Source organism: Chinchilla lanigera, unplaced genomic scaffold (genome assembly GCF_000276665.1).
Source record: "Chinchilla lanigera isolate Chin_1 unplaced genomic scaffold, ChiLan1.0 scaffold00060, whole genome shotgun sequence".
Classification (NCBI taxonomy): Eukaryota; Metazoa; Chordata; class Mammalia; order Rodentia; family Chinchillidae; genus Chinchilla; species Chinchilla lanigera.
The window spans coordinates 5,650,437-5,677,096 of NW_004955461.1; the positions used below are offsets into that span (position 1 = coordinate 5,650,437).

At 39.3% G+C, this 26,660-nt stretch overlaps 1 protein-coding gene across 3 annotated transcripts in view; it reads right to left on the bottom strand.

Moving 5' to 3' along the window:
* Adcy8 (adenylate cyclase 8 (brain)) overlaps positions 1–26,660 on the bottom strand; it is a 227,867-nt gene that overhangs the window by 152,729 nt on the left and 48,478 nt on the right. The window lies entirely within an intron of this gene.

Consider the following 26,660-nt stretch of genomic DNA (forward strand, 5'->3'; position numbering starts at 1 on the left):
CCTGCAGTGCAATTTAAAGGAGGAGGCACAAAATCCACATTTCAGGGATTTTCTTTCTGTCTTTCCAAAAGTAGTTTTTCAGGTCAGTTCATGAACATTTCCTAGATCCACCAACTTGGAATCCTGGGAGGAAGCTCTTTCCTCATTTGTTTAGTCATTCACTCTTTGCTGAAGGCCTACTTAGTGCCAGGAGACTCCAGGTATAAGACACCCCAAGGCCACACCTGTACAGATGGCAGCTTGGATTCTTTATTTTACCTGTGTGACCTTAGGCAAATTACTTAACATCTCCAAACCTCATTTCTCTCATCTTAAATTGGAAATAGTAGTTTCCTTCTGTGGTAGTTGGTGGAACCTAGTGACACCTTTCTGTAACGTGTGAAGCAGCAGCAGCAGTAGCAGCAGCATACCATGGAGTTGGGGCAGAGGGGAGAAAGTGGGGAGTGGTCTGTATCAGGCGCAGACAGTGCAGGGCTCCCTTTTCTGTAAAGCATTTAAATAATAATAAAATGACTACAAGTTGTTGCGTTTCTTTTTCCAAAATCACTTTTCATTGACAGATTTACACAATGTCAGTGAAAAATTATTCCTCCTCACTGCACAGGCGACTGTCTCTGAAATGGGCACAACATAGTGCACACTCTGCCTCGCCCATTACCTGCTCTAATCATTAACTTTTCTCCTGTGGAACGATAAGAGACAGGCCATGCATACGTTAATCCCACCTGCCCCAAGGCTTAGCATGCCCATGATAACCTTTAGGTAAGGTCCTGGTGCAATATAGCAACAACTTTCACATTGTGAAATCAAAAGGAAGGCACTCTTTTTGGTCATAAAATGATAAATCAAAGGTGATGTGACATTCTGGCAAAATGCCAAGTTCTCCTTCAAGGAGTTTATCCAGATGTGGGGCATAAAAATTGTGTGTTGAGCCCAGCAGACCTCAGGTGCAGAATACACAGTTAAGCTGCTCCCCTTGAGGGAAATATTTCTTTAAAGTCCTTCTTAGGGCTTGCAGATTTCAAAGTCTTTTATAGAGACTTTGCTACTTTTCTTAAGCTCAGAAAATGCTTCTAAGCATTATGCCATTAAAATGGAGGTGATGGTTAATTTTATGTGTCGGCTTTGCTGATGGGTAGATATTTTGGTAAACATTATTGAGATGTTTCCATGAAGGTGTTTTAGATAAGATTAACATTTAAAATGATGGACTTTGAGTAAAGCAAATTGGTGTCCATAATCTGTTTAATGTCTGAATAGAACAAAGAGACTGACCTCCTTTAAGCAGAAAGGAATTCTGAAGTAGATGTACTTTGGATGTGAAATGTAATATTGGGTCTTTCCTAGGTCTCCAATCTGATAGTTTTAGGATAGTTTATAAACTGAAGTTTACAAATCTGATAGTTTATAAACTGCAGATTTATAACTTACTAGCCTCCATAATCACATGAACCAATTGCGTAAAATAAATTTTCTCTTTATGAATCCTGTCTCTGTCTCTGTTTCTCTCTGCCTCTCTCTGTCTCTCTCTCTTTCTCTCTGTCTCTCTGTCTCTCTCTGTCTCTGTCTCTGTCTCTGTCTCTGTCTGTCTGTCTGTCTCTCTCTCTCTCACACACACACACACACACACACACACACTATCTCTCTATTAGTTCTTTTTTCTCTGTCAAACCCCAATACATCTCATGTGGTCATTATCATTGTTATTATCACTGTAGCTACCATCTTTATTAATTGCACTTGTCTAATCATTGTATTACTTGCAGTCCCTGTATCGAGTTCATCACAAAGTCTTAACTGTATGTCCGGTCACAGTGATATGACTGGTATGGGTTATAACATGCATGTGCAGTTCTTGGGGTCACCAGTGTCCTCAGGCCATTCACCTCTGGTCATGAGCAGTGTCTTGAAGTATCCTAGTGAAAATATTAATATCTCCCATGCATGTAATGGTGTGGATAAAGTTAGAAACCACTATTTCTTATATATCTTCTGTACTTTTCCCAATAGAGAACAGATAAGGACACTCAAAGAAATTTAGTGGTATGCCTAGAGTCACACAACAAGTAAACATTGGGCTAGGATTTTAATAGGGTCATAGTCTGGAGGCTATGTTTTGTAGAAGATCATCATGCATATGAGAGGCAGGGCTGAGACTTGCCCTGAGATGTCCTGATTCCTTTTTTTCTTCACTTTGGATTCTAATAAAGTTTGCTGATTTTCATTGATTAAATGATGACTGTGGAGGCCTGACTGTAGGGACAAGGACACCACTGTGAGTTTCCAAGTAGTCTGCTCAGCAACTCATGTGCATTTGACCAGTCTTCCTAATTCCATGCAGCCTTCCATGACTAGCTCAGATGATCTTGCCTTGTTTCCTATGGTTGGAATTCACCAACTTCAGCCTGAAGCCATTGGAAACTTTTAAACGTGGAGATAACTTCTTGTTCATTTGTTTTTAGGCTGCTCTCCTTTGTGGCTGAAGAGAGGTTTATAGGAAAGCAAAAATGGAAACAGAATACCAATTTCATTATTGTGACTGTCTAAAGAGAAATGACAAAGTCTTGAATCATGGTGGCAGTGGAGAGAGGTAGATAGATTTTAGACCTATTTTGGTTTGAATGTGACAGATTGGATATGAGGAATGAAAGGAGGAAAGACATTCTGGATAATTCACATGAAGGTTTGGCACACAGAAAGGATTTAATAACATTTAGCTATTGGCGTTATTATTAATAGTCAGTTTGAAATCAAAGTCTAGTGAATATTATGTATCTGTATGCTTAGCTTGTCTGGTATATAGTTGAAGCACAGTGAGTGTTTTTCTTCTGACTATTTCTGCTGCATTGCAGTACTAAAATGTAGTATTGTCATATTAAGTGCTAAAACGTAGTATTGTCATGTTAGCTGTTGCAAGTTACTAATACACAAGTGATTACAGAGTTAGCTTGCTTAGGTTATTCAGAAGCAGAGGCACTGCTCCCTGTCAGCAAAGTGCTGCTGAGATGGAGACTATTATAAAAGGGTTAGGTGTGGACTAAACAGACACGGAACTTGATGTTGTACAGAGTTAGGGATAATCTGTATATGACTGTAGCTCAGCTTTTTCTCATTTGTACAACTACAATTACTACTCAGAAAAGGGGTTCATGATAATATTATTGATTTATTCATTCAAAAAGTCACCCAGGAAATATGGTTTCAAGCTCATAGTGCAACTGAGGAAAGAGAAGGTCACTGGCCTTACAGAGATTCAGACAAATAAGGATACCTGTGGGACGTAAATGTACTGATAGATGAAAGGTCAAAGCCAGTGGAAACCCAACTAAGACATCTCACTGTAGTCAGGGAAGGCTTCCTGGAAGAAGTAATACTAGAGCTGAGTTTTGGAGAACAAGCAGCCATGAACTGAATGGAGAAGAGAAATAATGGTGTCAAGGAGAGAAAACACTATGAATGAAGCAATGTAATGAAAACGATGCATCCAGAGAGCTTCACAACAATTGGCTGAGAGACTGAAAGGGACTGCAGTAAAATATCAATGACCTTACAATGGATGCCAACACAGGGCACCATGTATCTCTTGCATATTCCAGAGAGACACCAGGATACAGATGTAGGACCTGAAATGCTTCAAGGTGTCAGGCAGTCAGGGTTCTAGCACAATAGATTAGTTTTTCCTGTTAATAAGGTTTATATGATAGAATTACACGGCACATTCTCTATGTGTCTCCTTTCACTTCACACCTAAGAAAATGAGTCCTTATAATCTTTGGCTTTTCAGTAAGCACCTCAGGTATTTCTGCTTTTTCTCACCATGGCATCTCTTGGACATATTTTCAATCCCAGCTCCTCTGATATGCACTCTTCTGCTTTTGTTCTTGTTGTTGGGCATGGGTTTTTTCAATCATTATTATTATTGTTCACTCTTTTAGTACCTTGCTGATTCTTTCCTTTCTTTGCTCTTTTGCAAGTTGTGAAATTCCAGAGTTCAGTACTCTAACCCCTTCCTTCCTTTGTCTGCACTTCCTCCCTCAATTACCTCCTGCAGGTGAATGGAAGATGGATCCATTCCAGGGATTAATTTCTATCTTAGGTTATACAGAGTTGTGGGAAAGCTCATATATTGGATTGTCAACTCAACAACTCCATAGCAGTGTAAATAAATAGCTGGCAGTGTAAATTTAACATTATCAAAATACATGATTTAACCTCATTTCTCATCCTTACTCTCTAGTCATATGAATTCTCTTGCTTAAGTACAATCCTCCAGCCATGTGGTTCATCCTACTCACGAACATGGCAGGCTCCATCTCATCTACGGCTGTTTCTTTAGGAATTCCTCCTGCGTAGACTGTTCTTTCTCCACTTCCTTGTTTAGTTTTCCATTTTCATTCAGACTTCAGCTTTATCATTGCCACAAGTTGCAGTAGATTTCAGGTTTTCTTTGTCTCCTCACCAGCTTTTTAAAAATTAATCATGGCCTTCATCGCTATTAGTGTGTTCCTTTTTATTGGTCCATTTGTTTATTCCTTATCTGATCTCTTCTTTTTATAAGTCCATGGAAACAGGGATCTTATCTTTCATACCCAGTGGTATTTTTAGTATGTTATCTGGAACGTCACATATTTAAGAGACACTCAGGTTGAGGAATGACTGGAGGGGAGGAAGTGAGAAGCAGATAGATAATTTGCAAATGGTGAAGACACAGGTCATGAGTAGAGACCATCAGACCTTGGTGCGACCCTGAACGTAGTACTCAAAATGTGTCTGGGTCCCTGGGTTAAACATTTGAGAACCATTGATCTGCAAGGCAACTATCTACTCACAGACATGTTCAGTTGCTTAGAACAGTATTTTCTTTCACATTTCAGGAGAACACAGACGTCAGTGTTTTTAAGTCTACAAGATAAGTAAACACTCACACTCTGTTATTGTCTCTCATCATGTGTATTCTGTTAAATATTTGTGTTCTAGTTGTCAACAGAGCTGGGATAAATTTACAACACATGCACACACACACACACATCTGTACATACACATACTCAGATACATGATGAAAGATATTGAAACTTGGACTTTGATTCATTTACCTTGTCAAGACCAAACAATTTTCAAGGCAATAATAATGAAATAAAAAATAAAGCAATACGAAGAAAATTAAAAAAGCCTAAAGCATCTTTTTTCTAACAGCTTCCTGAACTTGAAAATGACATTTCTTAAATAATCAGAGGAATTGGAAGCATTTTAATATTCTCTGAAGGGCCAGTTTATGTTTATCAATGTGTTTTGTAGTTGGAGAGTGAAAGTGCGTTGCTCATTTTAAAAGAAAAATGCTTTTTTTTTTGGCTAGCGTTTAGGAAACCAGATGCATTAAATCGAATGCATTTTCCACCTGGTCTTCATGTTACCTGGAGAAGGGGTCAATTTGATTTTGGAGTAAGGCAAGCAGGTTCCAGTTTCTTTCATATGGGAAAGATATGTGTTAGCATTCATATTTCTGTCTCCAAAATGAGACTGATATCCAGCCTCCCATGAAGGGTTTCATATAAAAATGACAATTACAGTCCTGACATGGAGTGAGGGCTCAATACATGTTACTTCCTTCTTTTGCTCTCTTTTCCTTCTTCACTTTTCTTTCCTTTTACACTTTAAATGCTTAAAATAAGTCAGAAAAACATGGTTAATACCACAGCATTGGCTTCTGCCCTGTGGTTTTTTTTTTTTTTTTTGATAAGTCACAACTGCCTACAATAAGAACATTTTCCTGCACCTTGAAAGACTGTAGATAGAGAGAAAAAAGGGTGAGGTTATCATGCCTAATCCTGTAGGGCTTTTAAGAAGGGAAGTATGACTACCCCCAAATTTCTGAATGTGTATGCTGTCTGCAAAAAGATTACAATAATTATGGTTGAGCAGTGCCTCTTGTATTGATTCTTGACTTGGTCATGCTACTTGCTTTAGCAAATGAGACAATGGAATACATGGTACAGGCAAAGGTTTTTAAAATGCTGCCTTCTAAGTCTGGTCTACTGGGGCTTATGCTTTCTCTTGAAATACTTGCAATCCTGACTGCTGACTGTATGCACCTGAGACTGTCGTGTGAATGCACCTGAGCTGGTTTGCTGGAGGATAAGAGGAACCATGATAGAGAAGTGCAGATTCTGACCCACAGCCTGCCAAAATATCATGTGTGTGAGTGAGCAGTCCTGACTCCTCCAGCAGCCGCCAGACTCACTAGCCAATGTGAGACACCAGCAAAGATAAGCAGAGCTGATCAGATCTGAAGAAGTCTGCACCCAGCACATATAATGCACTAGACCCTAGGGCCATGTATTACAAGGCAAAAGATAACTGATGGCTCAGATTAATAGACATGAAAATACGGATGGTGATTAAGATACATGACTAGGAAAAGAACTACCATGCACTGATTGCCTATTGTATGACAGGAATCACACGTCTTGCCTCATTGGATCCTCACGGCTATGCAATGGAATATCAGACCTCATTTTACAGCAAAGAAAAATCCAGAGAATGTTATTTATCATTTGAAGATATGTACTGCAAAGTGAGTTTTATTATCTTGTAGCATAGGTGAGTATCTTTTCTCACACGTGAAGACATTTACTGCACTGATCCAATTACTTCAAAAGGCCAAATCAGATTTGAATCTCTGTCAGTTTCAAACTATGCATAAAAGTTGGTGCTTATGTGAATACTTTTAGTGACACACGTATGTCAAATGTATCCAACACTGTCTGTCTTTCCTAAATAAAGCTAGCATTTTGCCCATTGAAAGACCATTCACGTATCTTATTCACTGTCCTCTGATGGGGTCTCCACTTTTCCTATATTTTCTGCTTTATAATCAATAGTGCTAGGCTTTTCCGGCTTTTTTTTTTTTTGGATGAGGGACAGATGGTCTGTTCCTGGGGAACTTTCTTGGTGGGCATGGGGGTGGAGTCTTGAATCCCAAAGAGTCAGAATTATGCCCAAGCTCATGGCACCAGCCAGAGAAAGTAGAAACTGCTGTCTGGCTGAATGAGTGTAATGGGCCGGGTATGTAAGTGCTCCATATCCTTTACAACCAAAGCTGGTACGATGCTTTGTAAATTAGAGCTCAGGGCTCATTTGTGGGTCCCCAAATCTAATTTAGTGATCATACTCCATAGGTAAAACTGAAATAGGTTAAAGTAGAAAACACAATCAGTGACTATAAGGGTAAGAATTATTTCATGCATATTATATATGTCTATGTGTCCTAGATCACCAAGTGAAATGAATTTCTTACTTGGAAGTGTGACCAAAAAGTAAAAAGGCCACAATTATTCCTTGCTGAAATGAAGAGGTGGGGAAGCTAATGACTCCATTTTTTCAAGTCCTTGAAGTTTTGGACATGATTTGGGTCATGCTAATTAGATTTATTCTGGTTAGATTTAGTATACAGAGGTTAGAGGTGACTTTTCAACTACTGCTTTAGCAGTGTCCAGGGGTGACATTTTTTACTGTTAGAAGGTGACATTATTCATGTCTTGCCAGGGTGGATGCAGAAGGTAACACAGGTCTGGAACTAACCACCGTGGCAATGGTTGCTTGATGAGGTCTGCCCTTTACTCAAGTGGGAAACTGGTTCACAAGATCTGGAAAGGGAACTCCGATCTCCAGAGAGAGGATTTCAGCATCTCCAGGACAGTGGACAAGAACAGTGGTAACCTATTGTTTAATGGGGCAGGACTTAGAGGAGAATGAAGGCATTTAAAAATTTCATAAACTGTCAAAAATCCTTTCTAAAATGCATCAGGACCTCAGAAATTATGCATAGAAATCTTTCTGTGTATTTATAAATGTCATGCCACACATCTCTCTATCCTTCCACTACATACCCAATTTCTCTTCAGATCGTATAAATCTTTCACCTTTTACCAAAGAGCACACATATTTGACTCTACTTGAATATGCAATTCAGTTTCCTCCAATAAATAGTAATCATGCCTGGTACAAGCCAGGCTCTGACAGTGATGCTGGGTGCTGAATACAACTTGGGCCCTTTGGGATATCAGCTGAATCCTGTGGAGTTGTGAGCACAGGGATATCTCAGCAACACAGTGTACCCCATCCTAGTAGAAGAACTCCAAATTCTGGGGATCCTAGGACTGCCACAGTGGACAGAGAAAGGGTACTTAATGGTACCAGTTTCTGAATGAGTCTTGTAGTAAGCAGTTATTTCAAATAAGTTTCACAGTGACTCAAAATTCAATGTGTGTTAGATTATTCTAATTCTACAAATAGGAATGATGAGACACATAACATTACATTCTTTGCCCAAATTTATGTAGCCAGTAAGTTGCAGTGATGGAATTCAAAATCAGATCTCTCTGGTTCTGGTGCTTGTGTAGCAATTAAGTCATACAGTTAAGGTTTTCTCGGAAACAAAATATTCCAGTGAAATTTTAAAAATGAAAGGTGAGAAGTCACAGATGGTTTCACTGACACTTGCCTTTGGCTATGGAACAATGCCTAGCTACATTCCCCTCACTTCTGATAAATTCCTTTCATATGATGGTAACTTCAAAATCCCTTAAAATACATGATTTAATTAGTGCTGGGGGTCAGGATTGATATTATAAAATGTACCAAGTATTGCTTCAGTATGCTAAAAAGGCACACATCTTTCTGATAACTACAAATGCTGATATGGGAAAGATACCTACATTGTAAAATTTTCCCCAAGAATACTTGGACAGACATATAGAGCACAAAAATCCTTCAAACTGATATCTGTGGCTAAAGACAGGTGACCATTTAGGAATTTACAAAATGAAGGCTTTAGTATTAAAGGTGTAGTAAAGCAAAGAACATTTTATCTACTCCAAGGGACAGTAGGGTGGGACTTCATCCAGGCTGGAGAAGTGGGGAAACAAAAACTAGGACAACCATGCCTGCTGACTTGCAAGGGCCTCCGGAGCCCTGGAAGAGCTTTTCCAGTGAGAGATCTTGAAGCTTGACCTGGTTCAGCTTCAACCTGAGTTTACTTCTAAGCAGGAAAACTATCTTTCAGTAATGTGCATTTTAGAAGATTTGAAGACCTTGGAGAACTACCTAACTGGTAGCTCCCACTGGGCAGACAAAACAAATTAGTGCCTATTTGAAGTATGAATATACAGCTGTTTCCATAGATACCTGATTAGAACTATGCTGCAAGACATGATTCAGAAAGCTTTTAGAACAACATCTCTGAAACAGTTATTCTTAGTTTCTGATTCACATGTTATGCAATTGTGTCCTTTTTTATTCATTGGTATGTTTTATGTACTCATCCATTGAAGTTTTAAAGTTACTGATTTTATGTGTTAGCTTGATGTGGAGCTGAACTTTGCATGTTTAGTCAAGAAAATCATATCTTAGCAGCATCTGGGACTGGTAATAAGGTCCCAAGTGAGGGTGAAAGAATTGTTAAAGAATTGCTTGCAGCGCTATCAGGAGATTGTATACCTTTGTTAAATACAATACTTAAAAATAATTTTAAAAACTAGCATATCAGCAGGTGCTTGCAGTTAGTAATTACCTTCGCAGTTTACAATTACCTTGGTGGTTTACTAGCCCATATTACCATCAGCACAAGCCTGTAAGGTTGAAATTACTCAAATCACATCACAGGTGAGGAAACTGAGACTCAGAGAGCAAACTGCTTAGGGCCAGCCTCTCTAGCCATGCAGGACACCAAGCCACAGGTCCTGCTTCTGTTGCACCTAAAGTGGGAAAAGTACCTGTCTGTAAGTGCCTCCATAAAAGTGGATCAGAGGTTGGAAGTCTTTGGTCTTTGTGACTCTACCTCCAAAAAAAAAATGCCTGGAGAAACTTCCAGATGAGTATGTGGTATGAGCAACCCCTTCCTCCCAATCCTACCTCCAAACCAACTGGCTAATAAGCTGAGTTATTGCATTTCACTTTGTGTTTAACTACGAGTTTGTGTCAATCTTATGCTTATGAGGAGAAGAATTGTCAATCTAATTTTTCTAATTTACACATGAAAAGTACAAAATATCATGGTCAGCCAAGCTTCTCTGGACAGTGTGTGTAATATTTGGACATTCATTGGTTTTCTTTTTTACTTTTTCAGCTGACAAGCAAGCTAGCTGTCCCCTCCAACATAAGTTATAATCCAATTTCCTTTGATTTTTCCATCTTTTCATACTCTAAACATCTCAATTAGTTTCTCTCTGTGTTTATTTAAAATCATTTCAGTCTCTGGTAGTCTGAGGATTTTGTTTTCTACGGGATGTGTTATTTTTTGTTTAAAGAAATGCCTATGCACAAGTTCCAATAAACATCAACCATGCCACTACCAGCAACAGATCTTATTGGGCACTTATATGACAAGATCTGCACATGAATCATCTTGTTAGATTCCACAGCAACTGGTGAGGCAGATATGTTTATTTCCACTGCTTCACAGATGTGGAAATTGAACCACAGAGAGGTTGTAGTTGTTTCAAAGGCATAGCATGTAAAGACAGCAGCTGGATAGAGACCCAAAGGCTCACATCCATTTTCCTCCTTTTTTGTTTTTGACAGTACTGGAGATTGAGCCCAGAGCCTTTGCACAGACTTACATCCCCCTTTTTATTTTTTATTCGGAGACATAGTATGCTAAGACACAGGCTACATCTGAACTTGTGATCTTTCTGCTTCAGCCTCTCAGAGTGCTGGGATTACAGGGGTGTGTCACCATACCTAGGTTTCTACATTTGTGATTTCAGAGCACCAAGTTCTGTGCTATGTAGACTGATTTAGAGTTCATCGTTTTCCTGGTGCCATGGATCTATTGTTTCCATGACTTTGTTGAATCTACTATGAAATATTATCCAGTATGCATATATCTGAAAAACTTATAGTAGGGATGAGTTTGAGTCCATATTAGGCCTTGTGGTCTTCACTGTCAATGAGCTGCATTCTGCCTTCACCATGTTTGCAACCTAGTTGGCTGAGAGACCAATATTAGCTACAATAAAATACTAATAGTCTGAAAATAAAAATCAGCCCTGGATCCACATGTCTTTTACATATTCTAAAGAAATATGGAGATAATAAATCATGAACACTGAATGCTTTGAGCTGTTGGGGATTCAGGAGGTGTAAAGGTGAAATCCTTTCAGCCTAGCAATTAATACACAAGAGGGGTGGCTCCCATGGAGTTAAATTACAAGCTCTGCTGGATAATAGGAATGAAGAAAGGAAGATTTGTGAAGCATGGAGGGCAACAAAAACACCCTCTAGCAGATGGGAAAATGAAAAATCTAGTATTCAATGGACTAAAGAAGGAAGTAAAATGGTTTTGTCTTAGTTATTTTTCTCATTGCTGAAACAAAGTACCTGACACCCAAAGTTAAGGAAGGAAAGTTTTATTTAGTTTACATTTTGTAGAGGTTTCAGTTCATAATGGGCTGGCTCCAAGGCAGAGTGGCATGGCACACAGGCTTTACAGAGCAGAAACAATTCATGGCAGGCAGAAGACAGCAAAGCAAGCAAAGGGGAGCTTAATAACTTCTTTCTGTTCCTTTTATATTCTAGCTAGGCTACTTGGTCTAGGGTAGTGTCAAACAAATCAGTGGACTGGTTTAGTAACCACACACCCTTAATCCCAGGATCACACACTGTAGATTCAGCCATCTCAGAAAAACACCACTTATGACTGCATGAGGCTTTGAGGGGCCATGGTTTGAGACACAAACCATAGCATTATTCTTCAGTATTTGTTCGTAATATCCACATATGTGGAGAAGGAGGTTTGAGGGCAGTATTCCTTAGTTCAGTTCTTATTTTACTGGTTGGTACAGTGTTACTGAACTATTAAATACCAGTGTAGAAATTCTGGGGAGAAAATACAAGTCTTGCACAAGACAAAGCACTTGAAATCTATCAGAGAAGACCAAAATATATGCCACATAAAATGAGACAGTGTCAATCTTATCAAATTCCAGTTTACCCTGGGAAATTCTATTTAAAAATTTCATGGAGTATTTATTTCTGGCACCTAATTCTGTGCTTGGTCCTTGGTATATATTCTGTAATGCACTAGTCTAATTAGGTACTGATGTGATAATCCATTGGTTACTATTTTGAAAGACTTGAAGAAAGCCCTGAGGGGAGGGCTCTGTGAAACAGTTAATCAATATGAAACTTTGATTGGATTTTCATGTCTTTAGCTGAGTCGTGAATAATGAGGACAAATCAATCAAGTGTATTGGATGGTCCTTGGACCAAGCTCTGCCTGAAGCCTACATAGGAATGGAACTCTGCCTAGGAACTCTGACAGATCTAATGTTGTCAGGGAGGAGGACTATCAGCACTGGGAAAAATAACCTCTTGTGGTTAGTAGTTTCTTGTTCTTAGTGAGCAGGTTAGGACAAAATGGGATCTCTTAGGATAGTTGGGAAGAATCAACACAGTGAGAAAGGAAAGGGGCACTTCCTGAAGAATCTACTCTCCTTTGTCCAGACAGGATTGCACTGGATTGCCTCTCCAAGAAGTCTTCATAGAAAGAGTTCACAAGTCTTCTTCTCAGGGAAACTCCAGAATGTGTCTATATTTTTCTTTTACATTAAATAAATCCATCTGGTTTTCCCATATCCTGTGAGTATTTCCACCGATCACATCACAGACCTATTATGATAATTGCAGACTTCAGTCTGGATAGTTTGTACAATAAGATAATAAATTCTGCTTGTTTCCAAGACCAACTTACTGCCATCTGAGACTCAAATAGCGTCTCCAGTGAAGAAAAGAGGACCAGGCCCTCATGAGGGAAAGAGGGGAATAAGATGAGTCACAGACTGTGATGAGATGTCCTGGGGTATAGGGGATCTAGAGCAAGCGCTCAACACCAGCTCTACAACTTACTAGCTATTATTTAACATCTCTATTTTATGTTTTCTTATCTATGCAATGGAAGCAAAAAGACCACTGTCCTCACTTGGTTTCTCTGAGGATAAAAGGAAGAAGCGGTTTGTATAAAGTGCACAGTATGGCATTTTACACACAGTAAATGTTATATAAGGGTCATCACAGTTAATTCTACCCAGGTTAACATTTAAGGTGGAGAAAGAACAAGTAATGAATTAAATCTGATTCCAAAGTAGTGACTTTGCTATAGCAACTTACTGAAAAGTTTGATGGCTTTAAACAATAGAATTTACAGTATTCTCCCACAGTTCCCTGGAGATCAGAAGTCTGAACTCAAGGTGCCAGTGGTTGTCTTAGTATGTTCTCTGTTGTTGATAACACAAAATAACAGATTGAGTAAATTATAATGAAATATAAAGAAGAGATGTTCATTTTGGTTCATGGTTCAGATTCAGCATCAAGGGGACTACACCTACACCTGTGATGAATTCCTTGCTAGCAGAGTTCCAAGCCAGAGCAGGGTATCACATAGTGAAAGAGGAAGTAGGCAAGCACACCAGCCAAAATGGATTTTATAACTGACCCCCTGTTGAGATAAGCTTTTCATATCAATTAATGGATTAATGGCTTGATCCATTCACAGGGGCAAAGATTTAGTCCCCTTTTAAAGAGTTCACTTGGTTCTGCTTCTTTAAATGTCATAGTGGAGATTCAGTTTCAATTTGGGGGGGACAGACCATATTCAAACCACAGCAGCAGGGTGGGTTCTTTCTGGGGACTCTGCCAGTCAAATTCTCCCTTGGCTTTGTCATCCCCTAGCTTCCGGTGGCTGTCAAAAGTCCCTGTAGTGATCACTCCCATCTCTGTCTCTATCTTCACATAGTAATCTCCTTGAATATTTCCCATTATGTCTCGAGGTGTCTCTGTGTTCTCTCTTCTCCTCATTAAAGGAAAGCAGTCATATTGAATGAAGACCCACCTAATCCAAGAGGAATTTATCTCAACTTGAAGGCATCTCAAAGAGCCTATTTCCAAATAAGATTGCACTGTGAGGTTTTAGTGAACATAAACTTTAGGAGACAGTATTCAACCCAATATGGGAGTTATAGAAAGAACTGAGCAGATTTAGATTTTGAAATGACTGCTTTTGCTACAGTACAGAAAGCAAATTTCAGGGTGTTAAGGAGTTATTACAGCAATTCAGGAGAGAAATGGAGAAGGAATTGAGGTAGACAGGTGGATAGCAGGTCAAAAAGGAAAGAGGTTACAAGTAGTACGAGCTTGAAGAGGTGGTAAAAAGGTGATCCACTCACCAAGACAGGAAACCAAGGAAGGACAGAAGGTTTGAGGAAGGAAATATCAGTGTTTATTGGGTGAATGAAAATGAAATTATTATTTCTGCCACTTTTTTCCTTGCCTTGGAGCAGAGTTCTCAGTCTTTGTCTCAACTCTGGATTCAAACAGCTAAGCAAAAGTAGTTTTCATATTTTTAAAAGATCAACTTGCAATTTTTGGATTTTCATAAATAATCTAGAGAATGCCATTGCATTACAGTAGCCACCCACTTAACTGATTCACCAGTTTATCCTAGTGAGAGAGCTTTTCCGCAGGCTGAATGCTCATAGCTCGCTGGTCTTTTCCAGTCCACTCCTCACATCTGCTCCATCCGTTGAGTCCTTCCTTTACCAAAAAGCAGTAGCAATTGTTCCCAAATCTGTTTGTTTCCTTTCTATTTGCATTTGCTATAATTGTATTCAGTTAAATACAGTATAAACAACAAATATCAGTGTGAAAAGAAAACAAAGTTTTGTTTCCATGAAAAACAAGTTCTAGTCTGTGGAAAACACTGTTTTCAAAGGTGGTATGGACAAGACATTTACAGAAGTTTGAGAAAAAAAAAATTTAGACTGGTTTTGTATCAAGAGTAATCCAAAAATACCTTTAAATTATTTCCCTTTTTGATGGTTTATCCACTTTGGATGTAGTTTATACAAAGTAAAGGATGTAGGGTATAAGGTATTTTAGGCATGGGCCATTAAAAATATGAATTTTGCTTTTCTTCTGCTTTATTCTGCACCAATCTTAAAATGCCCCTTCAGCTGTGTCAAAACAACAGAGCAGGCCTTCCCTCTGCTAGTTGGTCAGTATTCGCTTTTCAGACCTGCTTTCTTATGTCAAAATTCCTTGCACAGATTTATGAGATAAAAAGCCCTCACGTGGCTCCTCTGCTTCTCTGGGCTAGATCAAAGGTGTTGAGGGTCATGATGATGGTGATTGAATTCATCTTTCCTGATGCCTCTGGAAATGTTAATTATATGCAAATGTACACAGCAGGGTGGCCTCTCATTGAATCAGGGAGAGTATTTAAAATTAGTACTGCTGCAGGATGCTAAATCTGAATGAGAAGTCAATCATAAGAAAAACTGCAGTGATTAGAATCAGAGTGTCTTCTGTTGTGAAACTCAGGATGTGACTCAGGTGGTCCAGTAGTTCAAGGACCATCCATGATCCTCAACTTTCATCTACTGAAGCCCTACTGTGCCAGCCGATAGGTCAAATACTTTCTATATATTGCTTGATTTCCTTGTGGTAACCTTGAGATATAGGGACTATTAATTTTGACAGATTCACAGAGTTTCATGGGACACTTTAGGCCATCTAGATATGCAGTTAGAATCAGGAATCAAATCCCAATTTATTATTCTTCAAAGATGTCACTCCTTCCACCATCCCAAGAAATGCAAGTAATACTCTAGAGAGACTGCAATAATCGAACAGCCAGATGGAATGCAAGAGGCCATCCCCGACTCACACGGAGTAAACACAGTCCTTTAAGGGAGGTCAACTCTTCCAGGAAGACTGAAGGTCACTGGTGTGGGGATGCTCCCTGCTCAGTACCTAACAGCTACAGGGTTGTTATGGTTTGTGTCTGGGTGTCCCACGAAGTCTCATGTGGTCATGGGGCAGGTATTTAGAGTTTGATTGATTATGGGTGTGAGAGCTACACCAGCCCTGGGGTGGACAGTTTACATATGTAAGGGAGAGGAAGAGGCTGCTTGCCGCCATTCCTTCCTTTTGTGCTTGTTGCTTTTGCTGTGTTCTGCTGCCATGAGCTGTAGCCCTCTGCCATGTGCCACTCTGCCTTGTAACCTACCATGTATGGACTAAAACCTCCACAAACTGTAAGCGAAATAAACCTTTCCTTCCTTAATTTTGGGTGTCACGTATTTTGTTCCAGCAATGAGAGAAACTAAGACAAGGGTACCTTGGTGTTGACCCTCATACAAGGTGGAATGTGACAGACCCATGTGAACTACACATTTCTAGGTGCTAAGGCAAAAGGCAAAGAAATTAACTTATGAGTGGAAACATTAGGGAAGGCTCCTGAAAGGAGGCACAGATAAGCATGAGATTGGAGCAATTTTCACAGAAATAGCCCAATATTTGTAGGATTCTTTACAGTTGAAATAACACTTTTTCAGGCATTTTGTTATGTGTCTCTCAAAACACTTCCATGGTTTAGGGCAGGAATTACCATTTCTGATTGAGAGATGAGGTAATACCCACAAAGTGTTTCAGTGAGTTGCTCAGAGTCATATGAACAAGTTAGAAATAGAAATGGGTCAAACATCTAGGCCAGTACTACCCACTAGATACATAATATGAGCCATACACAGAATTTAAGAATTGATAGTACTCACATTAAAAAGTCTGAACTAATTGAAACTCATTTTAATAGCATATTTTATTTAACCAAATATACTCTAAATGTCAAGCAATGTGCAATCAACAGACAAGCAATATGTAAAAAGGTATTAATAAGATATTTTTCGTTCCTCTTCTTTTGGTATTTTCTTCAAACCCTGGTGTGTGTTTTACAGGCATGTTACGGGTGCTCGGTATCCTCTTGGAGACAGCATATTAGACAGACCAGAGATTTTCTGATTCCTGATCCACTGCTTTTCTGCTCTACTAAACTACCTACAAATATAGACAGAGCAGAGAATAGGACATCTCCTGAAAAGAGGGTAATTGGAGCATATCATTTAGGGTTTGGGTAGCACACATTTGGTACCTCAAAAAGAGTACTGAAAGATAGTTTAGCAAAGAGTTGAGATACCCAGCAAAGGATGGCAAAGAACCCCAAGGTCAGGAAGAGTGAGCAGCCACACCTCCTGGAACCTGGGAAACCTTGTGAGACAGGACAGTGCTGCCTGGTAAGAGCCATGGCTGTTGGCAGAGAAAGGCTGTAAGTGTCACTCTCCAATGTAGCAGGGTAGGAGATGGAGAGACAGGGACAATGACCTCTGTGTCCTCTTACCTCTGAGTGCCTCCCATGGCCAGAGGACAATGAGAGCTTGAGGGAAACCCACAAGGGCAGCCTCCAGTGGCCGATGGAAAGGCAAAGAAGGATGGAGCCTGGATCTGGAGGGCAAACTGGTGTGAACAGTAAAGAATTACAGGTCCAGCGTTGCAGAGCACACTTGCTGGCCTGGGTGGAATGCTCAGCAGTGGAGGAGCTGGCAGGTGGTGGGATCAGAGTCAGAGGGATCAGGAGTAGATGGATATAATGTGAAGCCCATGAGGTTGATTTGCATTCTGTAGGCTTCTGTGTGAGATCTTATATAATCAATATTGGCGGTAAGAAGATGATCTTGACACAGGTAATACCCTGTGCAGGAGTTCTGAAGTGAGTTAGTTACACATCTCAGTTTTCAAATGATCCAGCTGAGAAATAGATATAAGAGCTAGACAGATATTGAAACAAACACTTTATTACTGGCAAACAAATGGCAACTCAGTTGCAAAGTGAGTGAACATCTTCCAGTTCCCCAGCCAGAGGCAGAACATCTGGGCCACTGAGGGGCTCCCTGCATTATTTGAGCTCACTGTGGAGAGACTAGCAGCATGTGTATGGGGTTCTCTGAGGGAAGGAGAGGAGCTGCCTTGTAATGTTTGATACACTGTGTCAACTTGAGTTTAGAAGTTTAACTCAGAAGAGGGCCAGGGTCCATCCTTTGTGAACATCCTGAGCTTGTACAAGAGGAGGGGACAAAGATGGCGGAGATGGTATGGGTGGAGAGTGAGTTTACAGTATAAGGGAGGAAAAGAGGCTTGTTCTTCCCCACTTTTGCTCTTGCTGATTTTTCTGTCTTCTGCCACCTTGAAGTGTTGCCCATGTGCCATGCCACCCTGCCTTGGTGCCAGCTGAGTATAGACTGAAACCTCCAGAAACTATGAGCTAAATAAACTTTTCCTCCCTTAATTTTGGGTGTTGGGTATTTTTCCCAGCAAGGAAATAAAAGTAATTAAGACACTCTTACTTCACAAAAAGTATGAAAGTGACCAAACCCCGACATGAATCCTACTCAGTGGAGAAACAAAGACCAGCAGTCACATGCCTTATCACGTCCACATGTGCAGGAGAGGGACGAAGATAGGTGAGAGAAAGTAGTGGTCTTGGTTTTATGTCCAGTAAATTCCTGCAAAACCCAATGTTTGCAGTGTTTCCTGTTTCATAGATCATAAGAAAAATGAGAAAAAGGAAGAATTTTGGGGTGGAGTGATTCTCTCTAGCTAGACCAGCTCACACTGGCAAGGAATTGTTCAGCACCAGTTAGAAAGCCATTTTGTGTGAAGGCTTAAGTTACTCAGTATAGTAAAGGAACTATGAAGGAACAGTTAGTACCTATATGGTGGAGCTAGCATCAGTGTCACAGTTGACATGGATGGGTCAGGTACAATGATATGATATACAGATAGAGGAGTATTTTGGGGGGTGTGACACCTGCTAATAAAGCTACCTGGAAGTTTGCTGGTGGTTGGCATCCGGAGTTGAAGTATTCAAATGGGAACAATCCAGCAGTGTTTGAAGTCATGATAAATCACCAAAAGAAGCCAAAATGAATAAAAATGAAGAGGTCAAGGAGAAGCCCTTGAAGAATGAATGCATGTAAGGGTTAGGAGGAGGAATTGACAAAGAGGAAGAAAGACCAAGCCCTCCATAGTGAAATGAAGGGAAGAGGGACAGAGAGACAGAGAGACAGAGGTCCAAGGCAGGACAGCAGGATGTGGTGCTGCTGAGATCAAGGATTGCAGGAGACAATTAGAACAAGTCATTACAATGCGGTGATGTGTTCTTCAAAAGTTCATGGTTAGATACGGAATACCCAATGTCATTTGTTCATGGCATTTGGAGGTAAGGCCTTAGGGAGGTAACTGGGATTAGATGAAGTAGGGCCCTCATGATGATGTTGTGGCTTTAAAAGATGACCAAGAAGGATCCATGCTAGCACCACTTGCCGTGTTCCACCACAAGACGCCTTCCACCATTTTATGGTGCAGCAAAATGTCCCTCATTAGATATTGGCAGTCTAATATTGAACTTCTCAACCTACAGAACCCTGAGAAAAATAAACTTTCATTTTTCTGCTAAATTACCCAGTCTGTAGTATTCGCTTAGAATAACAGGAAAGAAAACAAGACAGGAATTTAAAGATTAACACTTTAGAGTATGGGGGACAACAGTGGGTGCTCGCCACTCATCTGTGAGAAGTGTCCACTCCACAGTCAGGAAGTTGCCCTGCCCCCTCCCCTGGAAGCTGTGCTTCCAAAGATGATGCTTCAGTAACCAGCCTGGGTAATCAGATTTCAATTGCTAGAATTTTAGGTTAGGTTGAAGAGCCTGCCTTTCATTTTGGACTCTTCTTTAAATAAATAGAAGTGATCTTTTGGTTCATGTCAGACTAATTTTCCAGCATAAGAGGGACAGTTCACTTAGAGAGAAAGAGAGAAGAAAGCAGGTGGAGAGAGAGAGAGAGAGAATCAAAGATGGATAAAGAGTTCCCTGGACTCATGGTAGCTCTTGAATTCCTGGTATTGGTCTCTTCCTGAGCCCTGAATCATTTCTTTCTCTAAGAAGGTTTTGACATTTCCTTGCAAACTTACAATAAATTTTCTCCTTTCTTTTTATGTAAGTGAACAAGGAGAAATTGCTGCCTACAAACAGATGTAACTATTATAATTGCATGGAAAATCCTACATTATATAGAGTTGCTGTCTATGTAGATACATATGACTATTTGTTTAAATACACAATTCAAATTAAAAATATCATTCCTCAGGTACTCTGATAACATCGTATGTACTGTGAAGTAGTCATAAGAGCTTTGTGGCTTTTGGATAACCATCTCCATCATCAATAAACTTCTACTGAACAGTACAATTGTAGAGCATCATCTATTGGGGCAGGATGGTGATTGAAATAACACTTAATTTTTCCTTGAAAATACAAAACAGAAATAAAATGAAAGCATGAGAGACATAGAGCATAGAGGAGTGGACACTTTCAGGATTAAGATGATCAAGAAGAGGCTCTAGGTGGAACTCATTTCTTTAAAAATGTGCGTAGGCAACACTTTATACACATTGAAGTCATTTATGAAAAGTAAATATAGAAGATAAAGTTGGAAACATAGAGTGAGAGTTAAACAAAGTCCTTAACTTTCAAGGAGATGTCCAACTCCTGGTTTTAGAGTTTCAAGACCCCAAAAATATCACAAGAAGAAAGTAGTTCCCAAATCTACTTATCCACAAATATTTGAGTGAAAAACTATTTGAGAAATGCAATTAGGGGCAGCTATTATTCCACTGTCTTTACGTTTTTTCATTTATATTTTTTTCTCTTCTGGAACCACTATAAAGAACATAACTGAGAGATTTATCCAATATAAAAGAATTCATGGAACAGAAGCAAAATGAGGCAAGGCATAGTAGCATGAGGGAAAAAAGTTTAATCCCATAAATAAATGCACAAATAAACTGTGAGAGTTCACAGCTGGGGGAAACAGAGAGGATCTTTGCAGAGGAGATGACATTTCAGCTGTGACTTGCTGGGTGGATAAGATTAGGGATGAAAGGAAGGTCACACCAGGTAGGAAGAAAAGCACAGTAAGGTAAGGCAAATGTGTGGAATTGTGAATATTCAGCATACATTAAAGAATATAGTCAACATGAAATGAGTTGTAATAGATAAGGATGAGCAGTATAGATAGTCTGAGCATGGTCTTGAATGCAAGAGAATGGATACAGCAGAAAAATAATTAGACAGTTGGAGGCTGATGCTTGGAGTATAATCAAAAGAATCATCTTATTGAAGCAGAAAGAACCAATATTCTGAGTTTCTGCCAGCTCAGCTTTAATTCTTCTTTGAAGGAGTGAATGGATGATGAAGCTTCCCTTTACTAGTCAACAGTAACAATAGCTTTATAAAACGTCCTGCATGCTGCAGGGCATGACCACGAATCAAATCAGGCAACTCACAAACCAATAAGAAACTCAACTTTCTCATTCAATTTATTGTCCAAACCACTAGCTCAGACCAGTATTGCCTAACAAAGATATTTAAGCTAAATGGAGTTGCTTTAATACAGCTAACACATCTGCTGCATTTAAAAATAATCTTCCTGCTGCTGCGACATATGGCATCATCAGAAACTTGATTCCAGTGCCCCCAGAGCTTCAGAAACACCTCGAAATGCCATGATTACCATAAGGAGGTTTTTTGCAATTCTCAGAGCTGAAAGAAAAACAATTAATTCCTTTTAATATTTAAAACAAATGTGGGCCATTTGGATCATTTGGGAGGAAGAATGCGCTTTCAAAAACTACAATAATTAGAATTTAACTCCCCAAAGTGAGATGTTCCAAGACGTAGCTGCCAGATGGAAAATTCCCTCTGCAAGTTTGTTTAAGAAGTGTACCCAGCCTGTCCAGTGTCTCCTGAATAGGATAAAATGCTCTCTGCCCTAAAGGTTTACTTGGGGTCACAATGAGCGGGTGTCCTTATATTTACATAGGAGAGTTATTAAGTAGAAGTAAAGCCAGGAGTTAAGGTTTAAATCCAACAAAACTCAGATAAATGCATGATAATCAGAATATTATATATCCTAGCTATTGTGAGAGATAAATATTAGAGAGTCAGATGAATTAGATAGAGTAGCTACCTGTCACTGGTCTTTAGTGGTCATAGAGAGAGATGTAGATTAATGAAAGTCATACAGTGTGGCAGATCTTGTAATGGAGTTATGCAGGAGCAAAAAAATAGAATTTTGACTGTATCTCAGGGTGGTGGTGTAAAAACTAGTCTCACAGAGGAACGGATCGTGGAGCAGAATAGCAAAGACACACAGGTGGAGGGAGGGGGAACTTCTAGGCTGAAAGAACTACATGGCACAGAGAGGTGATATAGAAGATCAAAGAGTTTGTGGTCATTTGATGCAGTGTGGGAGGGAAGGAGCAAAGGCAAACCTAAAGAGAGAAGTCAGAGGCTGGATACTGGAAGACATGTTAGGTCGTGTGTGCTGGTGTAGCTTAATATTGGTGTGAACTAGTGATCGAGATGACTGAATGAGAAAGCTGGGTTGTGTATGGGCACCTTATAGTTATCCAGCCGAGATGAGTGACAACAATGTCATTATCATCACAGCATTTTTAAAATATGCCCAAAGCACTTACTCTGCCTTAGGCCAAGAAATTTTCAATTACACTGAAATCTTTGAAGGAAGGTACAATCATTAAGCTTGTCTGATGCCCACAAAATCAAGGTCTTCAGAGGGCAGCAGGTCCCAGAGGCAGGAAGTGCAGGGAGTGGGTGTGGAACTCAAATCTTCCAGATACCAAGGGGTTTTCTGTTAACACTTATACTACACTGGCACTAAACCAGGCCAGGAGTATGAGATGGTGAATCAGACTGTAGGAAGAGAAGCTGGTGACGAAGACAACAGATGGGAGATTGCTTTGTATGCTCCACACTAATTGAAATTGGTGATAAAACTTGGAAGGAAGTAGAAAAAGAGGAGGAGGAAGAGATGACTGTGTTCTTGCTTTCCTAAAGTAAGAGGTGAACACACGCTCAACCTCTTGCAGTCAGTCAACTCAATTAAAAATGGCAGCATTTTGAGCCCATTCAATAATCTCTGCTTAGTGTTGTGCCAGCTACTATGGGAGGGAAGTGGTGTATTATAAGGTTGAGCTTCACCTTCCAAGAACATAGGTTAAAAACACATTTGGACAATGGGCAAAAGGTTTTAACATCTGGAATTCTCTTACTTCAAGAATCATGCACATAATTCTAGGTTATCCAGGGAGACAGCCCATTTCCCAGGACCTCAAGCATCTCATTATACAATGAGAACCATCAAGCCAGAGGATGGATAGTTCATGCAGTACCTGCCCTCTAGTTACTGCCTGAAAACATATTTGGAAAAACAATTAGTAGCCATCATTAAATATTGATGAACCTAGTCATCATTGTTGGATTCTAGTCCAGCAATGTATTCCCACTGGTTTTCAGTGACTGGGAGATAGTTTGTACAGAGCAGTGAGATATGGAGCATCTTTCAGGAATGCACAGGGATGCACAGTTTATCTTAACAAACAAGTATGCAAAGACTGATATCAAGTGTAGCATGCTATAGAGATTGGCAATAGATTTTCTTCACTTGGTTATGCACAGCATCTTGAATAATACATGGTGCACAGCTAAAACTCAATAAACATATTTTTCATTAAATGGCAAGTAGCAGTGTCTCTTTTAAGTAGTACAAAATTTTGTAAAGGTATCAGAAAATACTGTTGCTCAAATTTGCTGCTCTTCAGCAGATCATATATGTATTTCCTAGCATCAATTTCCTGGTTTCTTTCTTTCCTATCTTCCAATAATTATAGCTCTATTAATCTGAGACCTAGCCCAGAGCAAAAACTGTTCTTGTATTGATAGCATGAATGAATGATTGCATAGATTTAAAAAAATATGAACGGTCATGGGAGTGCTTATAATTTCTCCAAAAATTGTTCTTTTTCTTGAAGATGTTTCTATGTGATTTTTCCCTTTATGAAATAGTTGTCACTGCTTCTCTGTAGGGCAAGACCTCATCCACATGTCAGTTCAGACAATTTTTTGAGTGGCCATCGTGAGCTCACAGCTTAGGCTTGACCTACACACTATAGCCACAAGTGTCTGTCTCCTGCCATACCTTATAAATTTTTTAAGGCCAGGAGCTAATTACTACTCATTATATCCTTAGTGCCCATCAGGGCTCCTTATGCATAATACACCCTCTAATTACTAAATATTGCCTTTATATCCTACCATGAGATAGATTTAGCACTTGAAATATCCTACAAAATTTCATCATATATGTGGCATACCACCTCTTAGATTCTGATTTTCTAATTTCAAAAATGCTGTATTATTTAGGATAATTATTCAGGGAAGAAAGTACTTACTGTATTTATTGCTCACAGGACATGGGACTATTAACAGTAATGGCATTTGTTATAGTTTGGATTGAAAATGTCCCCCAAAGAAGTCCTGTGTTTAGATGTGAAAGTTGTGAAAACTGATTGATCATGGCGGTGCTGTACTCTTCACTGGATTAACCCACGGGTGAGTTGGTAGCTGATTGTCCTGTTGGGAGGTGGGCCTGGTTGGAGAAAGTGTACCATTGTGACATGACCTGGAAGAGTATATTCTTGTTTCTAGCCTTTTCCTTGTTCCTCAGCTTTGAACAGCTTTCCTCTGCCAGGGTCTACTACCAGGCCATTTCTGCCTTCAAGCCCACTGACCATCCTCTGAAATCTCGGAAAACATGACCCAAAATAAATCCTGTGTCTTTTAAATTGTGTATGTCAAGTACCTAGTCCCAGTAGTGCACATGACTAATGCAGCATTATATATAGCTTTAATAAGAGGCAAATGGGGGTCTATTTATTAAAGACATGATACTTTAAAAGATATGGATGGAGCCTGGTCACTGTATACCTAAGGAGAACTAGCGTTCTGATCTACCTCCATATAAACACCGCTAGAACATTTTAACTGAAACAAGCTAATTCATGATATTTTCTCCAATGTGCCCTCTTAGGACTGAGCTATGTTGGCTGACTCATATAAATAATTATACACAATAATGCCAATGGAAAACCTTCACCGAGTTGCAAAGGCATTGTACGCAATATTTCTAATTGCTAAGGAGCCTTTTCAGGCAAGGTATCATTATCCCTTTGCTATGGATGGAAAAATGAAGACTCAGAATTTGCTGAAGTTCACTAAAATAATAACTAAGCAAAGACTAAATCTAGGGCAGTCTTGTTTGAAAGTCTGTATCCTTCCTGCTAGACTACACTGCCCATCTACCACTGAGAAAGTTCCCAGGGATCATATAAAACCTGCAACAGAGATCAAATGACAATGGAAAGTAACTTTAGCACCAAGTGATATGCAGTTAGCTATTTCAGCTGCTAGGGGGACTAAGGCTTGTCAATAAGCCAGGAATACTTGATCATAGCTGTGAGCATGGGACTACAAGAATCCCACAACATATTTTACTAAATCCTCTGAACAAAGAATTTTTACCAATATGTTGCTTCATATATTTCATCCATAAAAACAATAAAGCTGATGTTTAATTTTATATGCTTTATATTTCTTTATATAAGGAAAAAGATACTGTTCTATATATGAATAAGAAACCTATATGGGATTTAAGTGGTTTAAGTGACTCAATTTAAAATTAGGGGCTGGGGATTTAGCTCAGAGGCACAGCACGTGCCTGGCAAGTGCAAGGTTGTGAGTTTGATTCCCGGTACCAGAAAAAAAAAAAAATAAATAAAGCCCTGATACAAATTCTGGTGGCCTTTTTACTACATTTGAATTGACTCTTGTTCTCAGGTTTATATTATTATTTCCTTCCTTCTTTTACCAAGTTGCAAAAAATTAAGTTGCAAGGATAATAGAAGATCTCTCAACCATGTTATATTACTAGATCAAAGTGATCACATAATACTGAATTTGAAGCATGAAAAGAGAAGAATGTCTTATGGACATGGTACAGCAATAATTTTCAACATCTCCAATTTTTCATAAGCACTGAGAGGCATCCCAGAGAACCTAGTCACAGTTTGGCTCTTGTTATCATACAGTATCAAGAACAGTTGAATAAATTATTAATATGGCAGCATTCTCCGAATTGGCACAAGTCCCATGGAAAGAGTGACGTGCTCGTCTGGCAGCTGCAGTGCTTTGCACGGGAACATAATACACTGTCCTGGACAATACCCATGTTTTTGTACAAAATGCTTTCTTTCTTGAAGTTTTTGTTATACATTATTCTAAGAGTTACTTAGAGACATCATGATCAAACTGTTAATAGAAAGGTTCCACAATTGCTTTAGGCATTACTTTAGTAATTCCCGATTCTGAATCCCAGGATTCCAAGCAGCATTGGAATGTTCGGTCCTGTTCTCTATGCCCGTGATGATAGCATACAGTGGTGTAGGTGAGTCTTGGAAAGCTGCATCTGCCCTGTCTGCCTTAGCCATGATCCCACAAACCTGGATCTGCTCATTTCAAAGACCCATGTTTTCCTGATGGTTTGGTCAAAACAAGCATTTAGAACATGTTGAGTCTTTAACTACCTGTGCTTTCTCAAATCATTATTGCATAAAGCTTACAATAAAGCATATTATAGTACATACATCAAGGCATAACTTAAGAAATAGAGCCTAGTATTGTAGAAATACTATATCTATTGTACATAGATTTCCTAACAGCATATAAACTCAGTAGTCTAATTAATCTGAAACCAATTTCCAACATATTACTGATATTCCTGTTTAACAGATTATTTTCAAAAGCAATGGCGTGCATGGATTTTTGAACATGTGAATAGCTTTAATAAGGGCACATTTTT